General features: G+C 31.6%; 1 protein-coding gene across 1 annotated transcript in view; it reads left to right on the top strand.

The window, feature by feature from the left end:
• Positions 1–1181: 1181 nt before the first annotated feature.
• The window catches only part of LOC131843169 (fatty-acid amide hydrolase 2-A-like), a 45075-nt gene continuing 29874 nt past the window's right edge, over positions 1182–16382 (top strand). Inside the window, exons 1-3 of the mRNA XM_059191781.1 lie at positions 1182–1458; positions 1544–1577; positions 2213–2256. The gene's annotated coding sequence lies outside the window, so the exon portion shown is untranslated. The remainder of the gene's footprint in view (positions 1459–1543; positions 1578–2212; positions 2257–16382) is intronic.

Below are 16382 nucleotides of genomic sequence, written 5' to 3' on the forward strand. Positions count from 1 at the left end.
AAGGTCCATAATATAATGTTAATATATAAGTTTGTTAGGAATGTACAGTTTTTACAACTGCAAATAAAATGTTTCTCACAAGTTATGACTTTCATTTATTAATCTAATCACCCCTTGTATTACCTTTTAATCTTATTTATTTTTATATAAAATAATAATATGAGGAAGTGAAGTATCTCGATTTATATTAAAGTTTCACATTAAAGCATTGTATTGTATTTTTTACATTGCACTGAATAAAATATTTTTCTTTCTTGCTTTCAAAGCTGATGGCGGAATTAGGATGCAATCTTCACAAAAATGTTAAATATGGAATAACATTATTCAATAAGTCTTTAAAAAATGCTTTCTAAAGGTTTGAATTCATTGTTTTATTAATTTTAAATGCTCCATGTACATTGTTATTTGGGGTGTTAATAAAATAATAGATGGCGCTGTTAAAATGCTTTAATTATATTTGGCTTGTTATGAATAGATGACGTCTACGATGTATACACAGCAAATTAAGTAGCGTACCTACGAATATGAATATGTGGATATCATTACTCAATACTTTATTGTATTCCATTATTTATAGCAACTTAATTGTTTTTGGTTTTCGGTAGGAGATACATCATACTGTGGAGGCTTGTACGAAACTAATGCTGCGAAAAAGTATGAGTAAACTTTTTAATACAACCAAAATTATATATGTATTATATATTAATTTTATCAGATTTTTAACCATTACCTGAGACGATATATAATATATAATTTTAAGGTCGGCAACCCTGCATAAAAGAGACCATCTTTTTAAACAATCTGTCCCGTTCCTACAGTGCTAGAATATTACCATAATTCCCAGTAGAAAAAGTAGGACTGCAAAAACCAGTCCTCTGTTTTTTTGTTTCACAGTTATTATTTTCAAATTAATTATGAATTTCAGCTTATGTATAATTTTAACACCTATTTTTATTTACTATCGACGATAAAAACATGTCAATAATATAAGATCATTAAAAACTAGATGACGTAAATTTCCGAACGCAGTCTATTACGTTCCAAGTCACGCATTAGTAGCAAATTCTACGGTTGAAATTTACTACGAGAAGTCATGAAATAATCCAACCATGACTTATTAAGGAAACGGAAAACGGAATCACAGGATTTTGAATTTGATTGATTGATTGTAATTTTTACAAACCAAAACAAAAGAAAATTGTGAAAATACACAATATTAAATTCGATTCATCATCAGTATTTGAAACTGTCTTTTGTTCTCTGATTATGATTCAAATTAATTCTAAAAGAAAACATTGTTTTCAAATCAAAACACAAAGGACATACGATGTTAAATGTGTTGTTGGTACGATTTAATATAATAATTAAAAGAAAAATTAAATAAATTAAAAATGCGGCTTAAAAATGTGCTACAATAACATACAAATGGAAGTATGTGGTCGGCGTAATTAAATAAAGGTGTGTGTACGTTTTAAATATGAGATAAATAATGCGTACGTACATATGTATCTTTCTTAATTAAAGCATATTACTTTAATTTCAGGTGTTTCGTTGAATTTCTTGGAGTAGACACCGAAGTAAGTAAAAATATTTTATTACTTTTTTTTTACAAACATCAAATGTTTTTGTATTTTTTTATTCTCGTCTTTGTAAATTATTATAATAGTTCTTTATCACGCTATATCATTAGTAAGATGATGAGTAGTATGCTGTGATAGGGAGTTTGAGTTAAAGACAGAAATTTACAATTAGTTAGAAATTCTTCCATCATCTCAGTTGGTTTAATAATACAATATATCAGCAACCAAATCCAACATCAATTGTATTATTACCAATAACTTTTGGTAAAATCTTGATTTATTTTATATGGGACCAAACAAGCTAGTAAAATACAGTTTTCAAATAAAAACAGAATTATAAAAATTGTATAATGAGGGAAGTCTGAGGTAAAATATTTAAAAAGAGAAATAGAGAACTTTTACTCCTTTTTTTATCAGTTAATATTCGAGTAAACTAAGTTAAGAGATTACATTACTTGCAATTACATCTCCTAAGTTTAAAAAGATCAAAATGTATCAAATATCTTTACATACACATATATACTTAATAATAGTATAAAGTGTAGTATTGATATTGGATTTTTAGTTGTTTAATTTATATTTTATTACATCATTATTTTTATTTTGTTTACTTTTATTTTCTTAATTAACAGGTATCTGAGAATCTGAAATGGCATCCATACAGTTTATTCCTGTTGTAAGTTTATTTTTTATTTATTTTCTTTTATGTCGTAACTAAATGTTTTATATACATTCCGTTTATAAGGGTGCTTTATAATAAAAATATATGAATAATCCATAAAAAATATGTAATGGTGCTTCTAATACCACTACCGGATTACTGCCGTCAATGGAGGATGAAGACCCATAGTGGTTTCAAAGGCACACCATGTAAAAGTTGATCTCTTAAGGTACATTGATTGCAATGGTGCCACTAGTGCAGTATGACAGGATGAGAGTAAGTCTGGTCAAGTCAGTTAATTCATCTTGGCAAAATCAGTAGACTTCTCCCGATGCATTGTGTATTTGCGAACAACTAACTTAACTTCATACTTATCCCTTATTGGTGCCTGCCAGCAGCGTTGGGCAGGCAAGTGTACCATTCTATTATCACTTATTAAAGAAACATTTTAAGTAGCTACAAAAACAGTTTTAAGTAATTAAATGCTAAAACTAGACTAAAAAGGCCTCTTCTAGCCAGCATCATCATACATACAATAGAATTTACTTGTGTACTAAACAAAATGATGAAATTTAACGGTGTTTAAATGTATAAATATAGTGACATGATAAACCGACTGCAAAATCTCCAAATCTTATTAATAATATAAACTCTAGAATTTCTTAGAATGGATGGATGTTTGTTCCTCTTTCACGTAAAAACGAATTTTAATGAAACTTTACAGTAATATAGCTTATATATATGAATAAGATATAGTCTATAAATTTCACACAGATGAAACCGCGGTCCCTGCTAGTAAAAAATAAAAGTAATGTGAGTATATTCTCTTTATAATGAAATAAAAAAATTATTTATAATTAAGTAAAGAAGTAACAAATATTAAAAAATTCTTTTTTGGAGTCGGTCAAAATTTTTAATAGTAAAGAATTTTTTTATTTTTTTGTTTAACTAACTGTATTTTTTTAAGTCTACTAAACTGGGTACACTAGGTTTTAAACCAAAATTAAGTACCATATCGAAAAGTTACTCGAAAAATGATGAGATAAGTTGTAAAATTCTAATTGTAACTATGAAATGGATGGTTCATACAAAATCTGAAAACAAAATTTCGTGTTTATACTCCTGCGAAACGGTTTGACCGATTTTGAGGATTTTTTAAATGTATATTCAGTAGGTCTGAGAAATGGTTTGTAATTTTTATACCTCTACGTGTTAAGTGTGGCTCACATTAAATTTTTTTTTTTTATGTGGCATTAAAAATACATACAGCCTTAAATTTTCACGCTTTTACCATCAACGTTTGCCGGGACAGCTTGTCTATAGATAAAATGATTATTTACGTTAAATGCACACACATACATACACACACACACACAGTAGGATTATATGTACATATTCCACGTGGATATTAAATTTCAACATTGGCTAATTGACCTAAAATGAAGTTTGATAGTGTAACGATCTCATCTCCCTTGAGCATAGACATTATATATAATTCAGGTATACGGACATTCTGGAGATTAAGTTAGCTTTGAACTAGATCATCCCAAGTGTCCTAGGTTATCTATATATCTAGGTTATCTATATATCAACATGCGAAGCAAAAACTTTGTACACCTTTTTATGAAAATTGCGCGGAAAAAGGAGTATGGAATTTCGCACATTTATAATTTATATAGAGAAGGAGTGCAGAATTCAATTTTTTTTTTAAATTATGCATAAGTAATAAATAAAAAACATTACACATGTATTTGACACGCACATGCAAGGCTTTGAGAGTTTTTTTTATGTATGATAATGGAATAGTGCACCCGCCTATGCTAACAGTTTACGCTGGTGCCCAGTGGAGGATGATAAGATGAGCATGAGGTCAGGTCAGTTAGCCTATCGTGACAAATTCACCAAGCATTTATCGTGATGGTTTCCAGACGCAACCTGACAGTACATTGCTATCAATAAGATCATCTGTCCACATTACTGACAATCCCCTTTCCTCCAGGCTTTGAGAGTAGAATCATAATAATGTTCAAACTTATAATTTTAATTAATTATGATCGAATTTCGACCACTGAGCGTCCACTGGTAACTAGTAGTGGTTAGTTTATTGTCCAGTTTGTAAAAATCTCTGTTGGGAATTCAACTTACATGCAGTTCTTTATCGCATTCATTGTTCTTTACAAAGGTGTGAATTATAAAAAAAGAAATAAATGTATATAAAAAGTATATTTTCGCGACGATCTCTTTCTCTCAATCGTTTTTCATTATATACGTATACTAGCTACTCACCCCGGATTTGCCCGGGTGTACATATATTATACATTTACCATCCTCTTGAATCACTCTATCTAATAAAAAAAAAGTTCAAAATCCGTTACGTAGTTTTAAAGATTTAAGCATATATAGGGACGGGCAGACAGCGACAGCGACTTTATTTTATATTATGTAATGATTAGTTTGTAAAGCATATATTACATGGGCCTTTAAGTAATAAAAAAAATAACATAAAGACAATTAGGGGTCGCATAAACCTTCCAACACAAGAAGGTCACTTATTTATATAGTATGAAAAACACTGATAAAAGTTTCAACCAAACAAAAGAAAAATACGATATAATAAAAAGAAATTTATAAATGCAATTCTAATTTGGTAATCATATGAAATCGTGGAAGAAAAGAAAGAATAAGACGTCTTCGACTTTGCAGTCGGTTGAAAGGAAAACAAAATGGCCAACGAGTTACGTATCTATAAAATAGTGTAATGTACAGTCCGAGAAAAATACGATATAATAAAAAGAAATTTATAAATGCAATTCTAATTTGGTAATCATATGAAATCGCGGAAGAAAAGAAAGAATAAGACGTCTTCGACTTTGCAGTCGGTTGAAAGGAAAACAAAATGGCCAACGAGTTACGTATCTATAAAATAGTGTAATGTGCAGTCCGAGAAATGTACGATATAATAAAAAAAAATTTATAAATGCAATTCTAATTTGGTAATCATATGAAATCGTGGAAGACAAGAAAGAATAGATGACCTCTTCGACTTTGCAGTCGGTTGAAAGGAAAGCAAAATGGCCAACGAGTTACGTATCTATAAAATAGTGTAATGTACAGTCCGAGAAAAATACTATATAGTGAAAAGAAATTTATAAATGCAATTCTAAATTGGTAATCATATGAAATCGTGAAAGAAAAGAAACAATAAGACGTCTTCGACTTTGCAGTCGGTTGAAAGGAAAACAAAATGGCCAACGAGTTACGTATCTATAAAATAGTGTAATGTACAGTCCGTACAATGGTGTACTTAACATAAAGCTAGACCGTAAACCTAAAAAGCTGTTCACCATCTTCTTTTACGTGCACACCTAATGTCATTTAACCTTTTGATTGCGGGCACAACGTTCATCGTTAGTTTTGGTCTTACACCAGTCTGAATAGGCAGTATGTCTACCTAGACTATCTAGAGCAGGGGTGACCAACTTAAAACCTTAAAAATTTAAATTTAAAAATTTTTTTGATTAAATTAAAACGGGGACAAACTTTTGGATTTCTTCCTTAAAGCTTATAATTGATCTATCTACCCATCCCGGCATCGCACGGTTGTACGAGTATTATACATATAAACATTCCTCTTGAATCATTCTATCTATTGCCAAAATTATTAATAGAATTTAATGCAGTTAAAATCTGTTGCCTACTTTAAAAGATTTAAGTTAACAGTCAGCGGAAACGACTTCATTTTATACTATGTAAACATGCTGAATAGTATGCCGTACTTTTACCGTACATTTGAGGATAGTCCGAACATATATTCTTAGAAAGTGGGGTTGAAATTTTATAAAGGAATCCTGATTGTGCAAGATAATTGCAAAGCAGGATGTGAACGAAGGACTGTATGTACATATATATGGGGCTGGTAGATGTAATTATGCAAACACGGGTTTTAGGAAGCAATAATATAATATTATGTACAAATGTATAATAATTAGCAGAACAAGAATGACTATATCCTATATATTTTTCTATATAAAATAATAGACAAAATACATAAATAATAAACAAAGAGGTGCGTCGTGCACAAGGAAGTAAGAGAATAAATAAAATAAACTAGCCAATACCCAACGATCAGACATCCAGTAACTATTAAAGAAAAATAAGAACCTTCGAGAACAAGGAGGTAAGGACATTGTATAAATGAAAGCAACCGTAGAAAAGCAGATTGAAAGCAAAGACGGAGCATATTTTTAATGGAATATAGAAGCTAGAGAAACGTCTGAGACGACTGAATTGAAAAATATTTTTTATTTTGTATTTTCTCTCATATTTTAATACTCTTGTACCACGTAATTCCCTAGAATATTAGTGCCATTTAGAGCAACGAGTTCACAAAGTTTTATAGCAATTGGATATACGCAGAAAGTCTGTATGTTAATTAATACGTGAAGTAAAAACTATGTATCAATTTTTACAATTGTGCGGACGGAGAAATTTCGTACACTTCATTACATAGTATAAAACAAAGTCGCGGTCGCTGTCTGTCCGTCCCTATGTATGCTTAAATCTTTAAAACTACGCAACGGATTTTGAAGCGGTTTTTTAAATAGATAGAATGATTCAAGAGGAAGGTTTATATATATAATACATGCACTATCGTGCGAAGCCGGGGCAAGTAGCTATCTTTATATATAAAAATTACGTGTCACGTTGTTTGTCCTATGGACCGATGGACTCGTAAACTACTGAACCGATTGGAAATTTGATTTGTACATTGTGTGCAACTTGATCCAACTTGAAAGATAGGATAGCTTACATCTCAATTTATAGTCGCAATATTATTTTATTCAAGAACCTTAGCCACAGCAACGCGTGACCGGGTCTGCTAGTAGTTTTTATAGAGAAGAAATGCAGAATACTATTTTTTTTTAATTATGCATAACAATACGTTAAATTTTCTTATATAATATTATTCAATTTATTTTTCATACTAGCTTAGCTTTCATATAGATTTCTTGATATATGATAGCGTAGCGGCTTTTGTATTGATTGCCGCATGCATCCTCATGTAAAGTGCGAATACTGTAACTGCCATATAGTAATTTTTGTAGCTGTGACGTGGTCGAGTGGAATGAGTAGTCATGCTTACTAAAATGTCCAGACATGTGGCGGCGTGGTGGGCCGGGTCATTGGGCTCCCTAAAATATGGTCGAGCTCAGTGATGGCTGGCTCATCCGTCATACTCGTGAACGAGTGCTGCTTGTAGGGACTGGTCTGCTCTTATCACTACGACTGATTTAATCTTATTGTGTTGTTTGAGCCTAAATAAATTAGTGCTGGTTGGTAGTTTGTATTCACACGTTTCGACTTGAAAAATGTGAACTTACAAGGATTGTTTAAAAGAGCAACACACAAATTTCTTGCTTATTCTTCTTGTGATGAGACAGCTTTCCGAATAAGCGGTAGATTTAAAAAAAATGTTCACTATTCAAAAGTGCTTAAATTAAGTTTATTTGAATAAATGATTTTCTATTCTATTAATATACATTAATACTGGAGAGGTCAATTCTGTACCTGTAATATATTTCCAAAATAACTATCAGGGGTGATTAGTAATCACCACTAATCTCTGTTTACCTCATGGTCGACTGGAAGAAAATGCCTTAGTAGGGAAAAAAAGTTATAATGTAAAAACTTGACGTTCATAAGCGGCTAAAATGTCCTACATGAATAAATGATTTTTGAATTTGAATTTGAACTTATGGTGTTAAGTCCACCATTTGCACCTTTATTTTTTGTATTTGTGCATTAAAGTTTTAATAAATAAATAAATTAGTGATCGATACTGATGCCAAAAATGCAGTCAGTAAAAATTTTGTCTGTCTGTCTGTATGTTCGTTATAGAAACAAAAACTACTCGACGGATTTTAACGAAACTTGGTACCAATATTCTTCATACTCCTGGGCAGGTTATAGTATACTTTTCATCACGCTACGATCAATAGGAGCAGAGCAGTGAAGGGAAATGTTAGGAAAACAATCAAATCCACTGAACCGTGAGGAAGGACATGGGGTACTTATTTTACGACAAACGACGGAAACGCAGACGAAGTCGCAGGCAACAGCTAGTTATTAAATATATTACAAACACTACCATTATATTATTGATGCTGATAAGAAAACGTCAATTTCAAATAATGTCAATATTGTTAATTATCAATCGAGAATCGAGGTTATCAAAGTAATCTATATGATGCAAGTCTTTGACAATAGAACCTTAATAAGGTTCAAAATCATAATTTAAATTAATATAATTTAACATAATTAATTATAATTTAAATTAATTATATAAACTAGGCGACCAATTTGTATGAACAAACACACACATTTATTTCGAGTCAATAGTTGAATGTAATCTGTACATATAAATAAAATTGTTTGTAATATTAAAATAACCGTTTTTTACTGTATGCATATGAATATAAATATGTTACATACACCAAAATAACATTTTTTACAATATATATCATGAATAAATATTATTATTATATTATCTATATTTGTCTGTCTGTCTGTCCGTTTTTCCGACTAATCTCTGAAATGGCTGGACCTATTTTGACGGGACTTTTTTTGGCAGGTAGCTCATGTAATAAGGAGTAACTTAGGCTACTTTTATTTTAGAAAAATTAAGTTAAATCCACGCTGACGAAGTCACGGGAACAGCTAGTATACCCATAAACTTGAGGTTCTCGGTGATCTAGCCGTTTAGCACACCGCTTTACTGCCAATGGTTGCGGCTTCGAATCCTCGATGCATGTGTTTTCCCAAATTTATCGAAGTAAATATATATAGCTTGAGACTAGATGGCGCTATGTGAATTGTCCAAGAATATTATAACATACATATAACTAATAATAAAATAATGTATGTATTTACAAAAATATATATCGAAGCATTTCTATCAGTTGTATAATACTCATAGCACAAGCTCTGCTTAGCTTTGGACTAGATGACGCTGTGTGAATTGTCGTGAGATATTATTATTATTATTAGGTTCTTAATAAATTTTATTTTAAAGAAATTAAAATTTTGAATTTCAAATAATTCACGTAGTTGAAGTCACGTGTACGTAATAAGTACATGAAAGTTTTATTAAGTTTTATGAACGCACACCATTGGCGTACATCGAATAATTAATTTATGTTGCGTAAAACAACACGCGTATACACTAGGGTTTAAATGTTGACCAAAGTTAAGGTAGTTCTACAGCGAATAAATTTGATGACCAACTACACAAGGTACAGTTATGAGTGTAAGATTATAGTAATTTAGTACCAAATATGAATTGTTATTTTTATTTTTTTAATATCAATGTAATTGAGTATATAATATGATCTATATTGGATGTGTTTGACTTTTGCAATAACTGTATTTTGTATTAATTATTGTTTCATGTAGATATTTATAAAACTTTATAAGCATTGTAAATTAATTTTAGTTCATGTACCTACCTGAAATTAATTAATTGTAAATTAATTTCAGTTAACGAAATAAGTTGTTTATCGACTCACAGGATGTCTATAAAAAGAGCTCCATTATTCTGAAAGCGATGGTTGATTTTGAAATATGAACGAAGTGGTTAATGTCCGAAATAAATCCATTTTGAAGACCTTTAACTCCAACATGAGTATGCATATAAATCAGTAAGGTACTCACGCAGCATAGTAAGTTACTAACAATCTCCTTTCCTCTGGTATGAGGATGTTGATGATAATGATTATTTTTATTAAAATATTTTAAATTGTGAATGATGCATTTGATGTGCGCTGTGATGGTGTCGATGGTGAATTGAGTTTTGATAATTGATGTAAGATGATGTGTTTTTGGGTTTTGATGAATGATGTAAGAAGATGAGGATTTTAGGATTATTGAGAATTCCAAATAAGCAGCCAACTTGAGAACGTCTTCATTTATTAATGACTTACACAAATCCGGGCATAGACTAATACTCATAACATAGACCAATAATTGCACAGACTATAACAATACGCAGACTTTTAACAGTCTTTATTGTTTAACCAGTTGTTGTGTATTCAACATTTTTTCTATTTGATTATTTAATTGAATTACTGCTAATCGGTAGTTTGTATTCACACACTTAAACTTAAATTGTAAAGTAAGAATAAAATTATTTAAAAGAGCAACACGCATGTTTCTTCCTCGTTCTTCTTGTGATGAGACAGCCTTCCGAATAAACGGTAGATTAAAAAAAATGTGATGACTATTCAAAAGTGCTTCGATGTAAGTTTATTTGAATAAATGATTTTCTATTCTATCCACAGCGACCAAATTTTACAAGACAATAAACATTATGAATATCATCATCATCATCTGCTTCTTCCTTATCCCATTTATTTGTGGTCGGCGTAATATGTTTTTCTCTTCCATTCATCCCTGTTCGCAGTCATCTCGTTATCTACTTCCTTTCTTACCAGACTGCTTCTTCCTTATCCCATTTATTTGTGGTCGGCGTAATATGTTTTTCTCTTCCATTCATCCCTGTTCGCAGTCATCGCGTTATTTACTTCCTTTCTTACCATACTGCTTCTTCCTTATCCCATTTATTTGTGGTCGGCGTAATATGTTTTTCTCTTCCATTCATCCCTGTTCGCAGTCATATCGTTATTTACTTCCTTTCTTACCATATCATCTTTCACACACATGAATAGAATAGAACTATTCATAATGTTTATTGTCTTGTAAAATTTTGTAGCTGTGGATACGCTTTAACGGTGAATGTAACAGGGGACAACTAGTTAAGCAAGGGTCTTCACCAACTGCGGGTACTTATTAGCTGACATTAAAGTTGACATTTCGACCTTTTGTTTAGCAAGTTGCAAGTTATGTCGGATGGACACACAGACGGATATACATCCGTATTCTCACAGCAATAGTTTCATAAACATATAACTGGTAAATAAATAAATGGGATATCATCATCTGCTTGTACCTTATCCTATTTATTTCTGGTCGACGTAATCTTTTTCATGGTTAAATAAGACAAAATAATAGAAACATATGTAATCTTTATTTAAATAAACTTTATATAAGGACTTTTGAATAATCATATATTTTTTATTCTTATTCTGCCACTTATTCGGAACGCAAAATCGCCAGCAAAACTTGCGAGTTGCTCGTTTAAATAACGTGTTTTTCAGAATTACATTTTTAAGAGTTTTGTGTGAATACATGTACGCCCGAGCGAAGCCGGGGCGGGTAGTTAGTCATTCATAAATTCTTCAATTTAGTAGTAAGCTTTTTTGCAAAGAATGTTTTTTAAACAACAATTGAACCTTTTTCTGTCATATTTAGACAGATTCTGTTTTTTTTTAAACCTTACGCAATTCCGGTCAAACGAAGTAAAAATAACTATTATCGTAATCATTTAATTATTTATATTATTAACCGGGACTTACCTATATGTATAATATATTAAATATAAATAATCATTATTATGTAATATAAATTAAAGTAGGACAGTGCAGTTTCAGAGGAGCTTCCTTCCGTGTACACTTAGATTGTAGAATAAACTACCTGCCGAGGTTTTCTCGAGAGACTACAGCATGGGGTTTTTCAAGAAGGGTATATTAAGGTTTCTTGAGGGTCGGCAACGCGCATGTGACACCCCTGGTGTTTCAGGCGTCCATAGGCTGCGCTAACCGTTTACCATCAGATGGGCCGTATGCTTGTTTGCCACTTACATGGTATATAAAAAAAACAGTCGCTGTCGCTGTCTGTCCCTATGTACACCTGAAACACCAGGGGTATCACGTGCACGTTGCCGACTCTTAAGAAACCTTAATATACCCTTCTTGATAAACTTCAAGTAGTCTCTTGAGAAAAAACTGGTACATTTTTTTATTATCATCATCATTACATAGTATAAAATAAAGTCGCTGTCGCTGTCTGTCTGTCCCTATGTATGCTTAAATCTTAAAAACTACGCAACGGCGTTTTGAATTTTGAAGCGGCTTTTTTAAATAGATAGAGTGATTCTAGAGGAAGGTTTATATGTATAATATATGTACACACGTGTAATGCCAGGGCGAGTAGCTAGTTACGTATAATAGATTAAAATCGCTGTCGCTCTCTGTCCCTATGTATGCTTAAATCTTTAAAACTGCGCAACGGATTTTGAAGCTTTTTTTTTTAATAGATAGAGTGATTCTAGATGAAGGTTTATATATATAATACATGTACATCCGTGCGAAGCCGGGGCGAGTAGCTAGTAATGTATATTAAACACGAAAGTTTAAAAATAATTATCATAATTTCGGTTATTGATAGTTAATGCGCGAATTATTTCATTCGGTCATTTCAGTATTCATCACTCGCAGTGGAAAAACAAACGTACGTAAGTCTTAATTAAGGTTTTATTGTATTATTAAATTAATAAATTAAGTATGTATATAAATTTTTGTCACGAGCGGACGGCATTCGTTTTTAATTGTTTCATCCCCATAGCCTAAGAAACGTTTCTTGTTATTTCTCCGTTAGACACCTTTTTTTTACAAGTTTAATAATCATTACATAGTATAAAACAAAGCGGATATCGCTGTCTGTCCGTCCCTATGTATGCTTAAATCTTTCAAACTACGCAACGGATTTTGAAGTAGTTTTTTTAACACATAGAGTGATTCAATAGGAGGTTTATGTGTATTATACATGTACTCCCATGCGAAGCCGGGGTGGGCAGTTAGTAACTTATAAGATTCCATAAATTGTTAAAAAAAACACATATTTTACTGATTTCAAAAAGTTAATGTTAAATTAGAGGTCCTCATTGATGTCGCACAAATTATTTTTACCACTGTTGTATTGTATTCAAATATAAATTACAATAACGTCCTTACATTAAAAATCTTTGTGACAAAATATTCACGCTTTTTACAGTTGCGCCACAAGTTACCGGATTTAGATTTTAATTGAGTTTTCCAAGTTTTCCGAACATATTTAATGTAAATACGATCGCAATGCACCTGTCCGGTCAGTTAGCGACAGATCGGCGCGAAAAACGCTCGTCGCCGTCGCCAATCTGTGTCGCGTTTGATTTTCCTATAACATATATATATATATTCGATACGCTTATTTGTGCCCGTTAAGTGCAGTGTTTGTTATTGATATTAACAAGTTAGTGTATTTAATGTTTTCTATAAAAAATATTATATGATATGAAAATATTTACTCGATATTGTACCTTGGTAGGGGTACACAAACATTTTGGAAAAATATTTTACTAGCTGGTTTTATTGTGTACATAATATATAAGTATATTAATGAATATAAATAGATATCATTAACTGTATTAATTAATTTTGCGTCCTAATAATAATAATAATATCCTACACGTTATCTATACTTATAAATAAAATTGGAGTGTCTGTTTGTAATATTGAAATAACCGTTTTTTACTACATGCATATGGATATAAATACGGTACTTACACCAAAATAACATTTTTTGCAATTTTTGTCTGTCTGTTGGTTCCGGCTAATCTCTGAAATGGCTGGACCGAATTTGACGGGACTATTTTTGGCAGGTAGCTGATGTAATAAGGAGTAACTTATGCTACTTTAATTTTCTTAGAAAAATTCTTTTATTTTAGAAAAACAAAGTTAAATTCCACGCGGACGAAGTCGCGGGTACAGCTAGTTGGAAATCAATTTCATGTAGAAACTTCCAGAAGAAATGTAGAATGAAATTAGTATTTAGTTAAATTACTAATAATAATAATAATAAAAATCATTGTACACGATGTTTAAATGCAGAAAGTAGTTTGATGTCGATAAATATCTACATTTTTTTTACAATTCACACAGCATCATCTAGTCTTAATTTAAGCTTGTGTTATGGGTACTAGAGGACTGATAGATTTTATACTTTTTTTTGTAAGTAACACCCAGACCGATACAAACAATCATATATTATGTATATCAAATGTTTGCAACGAGCGGGAAATCGAACCCGAGACCATCGGAATCTGAAGTATCGGCGAGGCTGCGTAATTTGGAGTAGGTACTCACGTCGTCGTCGTTTAGATCTCATCTGTCTGTGATCAGTTTTGTTGTACCTTGATTTAATATTACATCTAAATATATATAACTCAAAGGTGACTGACATAGTGATCTATCAACGCACAGCCCAAACCGTTGGACGGATCGGGCTGAAATTTGGCATGCAGGTAGATGTTATGACGTAGGCATCCGCTAAGAAAGGATTTTGATAAATTGCACCCCTAAGGGGATAAATTAACGCGAGCAAAGCCGCGGGCAAAAGCTAGTATGTTAATAAAATTTATGACTTATCTAAATTGCCTACAAAGTATAGTCTTTTGTTATAACACGCTTGTTCTACATAGGTAGAGCAAGCGTGTTATAATATGGTTGATGTAACATTCTGTCCCACACAAACAACCTAAAAGTGGTCATCTTTAAAAAAAATGCAATATTATTGTTGTCATGTTTTGATTTTTTTTAAGACGTTAATATGAATGTCAAATTACTATATATACGGGTAGGTAATGGCTGGTATCGACCGTTTATTCGTACAGAACGTCAATTTATGAAATGATGAATTTTATTTTGATGATTCTTTCCGTGGTGCTGTTCATGTAGATGGGCGAGGGTTACCACTTACTTTACTTATCTAATGGGTCGATAGTTTGTTTGACATTCAGTACTCTTCTGTGGTGCTATATAACAAAAAAAATGTACCAGTATTTTCTCGAGAGACTACAGCATGGGGTCTTTCATATTAATTTTTTAATTTCATGAAGGATTTCTTAAGGGTCGGCAACGTGCACGTGATACACATTCATGCTCATTTATCCACATTCATGTGCAACATCTAGAAACAAATCCTAAGTGTAAACTTACATGTCAAAGATATGTATGTATGTATAATGTATGATTGTTTGTATCGGTCTGGGTGTTTTTCATATATAATATATATGTATTTACAAAAAAAAATATCTATGTATGTGTATCAGCTATCTAGTACCCATAACACAAGCTTTAGCTAGCTTAACTTGGGTCTAGATGGCGCTGTGTGAATTGTCCTGAGATTATTATTATTATTATTATTATTATTATAATGTAATTTCGAAATTCAGTAAAATAGTAGCCTTGTTTATTTAAATATGTATATAACATTATTCTATCATATCTATTATATATACTGGTGTAATTAGCGTGATAAGATTTATATATTTTTATTATAATTAAGGTTTTATAAGGGTCGGCAACGTGCACGTGTCACCCCTGGTGTGTCATGTTTCCATAGGCTACGGTAACTGTTTACTATCAGATGAAAGAAAGAAAGAAGAAGAAAGAAAAACGTTTATTGACAACCATTATTACATTTACACATTTGACAAAGGTACATTTTACATATATATATATATACATATATATGCACACACACTCATATACATATATACATATACACATACATACATACACACTTAGAACAATTAAAGATAAGCGGTGTGTTTGTTTGCCATCATCGTACTATAAAGAAATAAAAAAAAACCAGTTGAGTTCTCGCCAGTTCTTCTCAACTGAAGTGCATAATTGACCTGGACGGTAATTCGGAACGATCACAAATATGATGTTCAAAGGAGGCTGAAAGGTTCTATATTAATAAATTATTTTGAGTTTAACTGTTCCCACATACCATCAGGTGGGACGTCCGTTTGTTTGACATTTAAGTTAGATAAACAAATTGTCTCCAGATCAAATCTATCACATAGAGGTGCGATATTTATCTACTGGGTCTTGGAATTCTTCTTGAATAGTTGCAAGCACAAAGTACAGTCACGCGTTTAGGACACAAGATTTTTACGTTAAGTAAACTATCTTAAAATACCTGGAAGTACTCGGAAAAGTCGATTCTTTCGGTAGGTGTTGATTTTTTCAATGCTTTTGTGAACGGAGGTACCGTTCAAATAGTGTAAAAAGAATATTAATTTTTTTTATGGTACTACTTGCTGTATCCTGCGGATTTACTCGAATTCGAATTCCGACTCGCTTGAATTCGAGTAAAAAGTATCGTACATGTTAATCTATAATATAATCTACCTTTGTACT

The sequence above is a fragment of the Achroia grisella genome, unplaced genomic scaffold, assembly GCF_030625045.1.
Source record: "Achroia grisella isolate CSIRO2021 unplaced genomic scaffold, CSIRO_AGI_Agris_v1 utg283, whole genome shotgun sequence".
Classification (NCBI taxonomy): Eukaryota; Metazoa; Arthropoda; class Insecta; order Lepidoptera; family Pyralidae; genus Achroia; species Achroia grisella.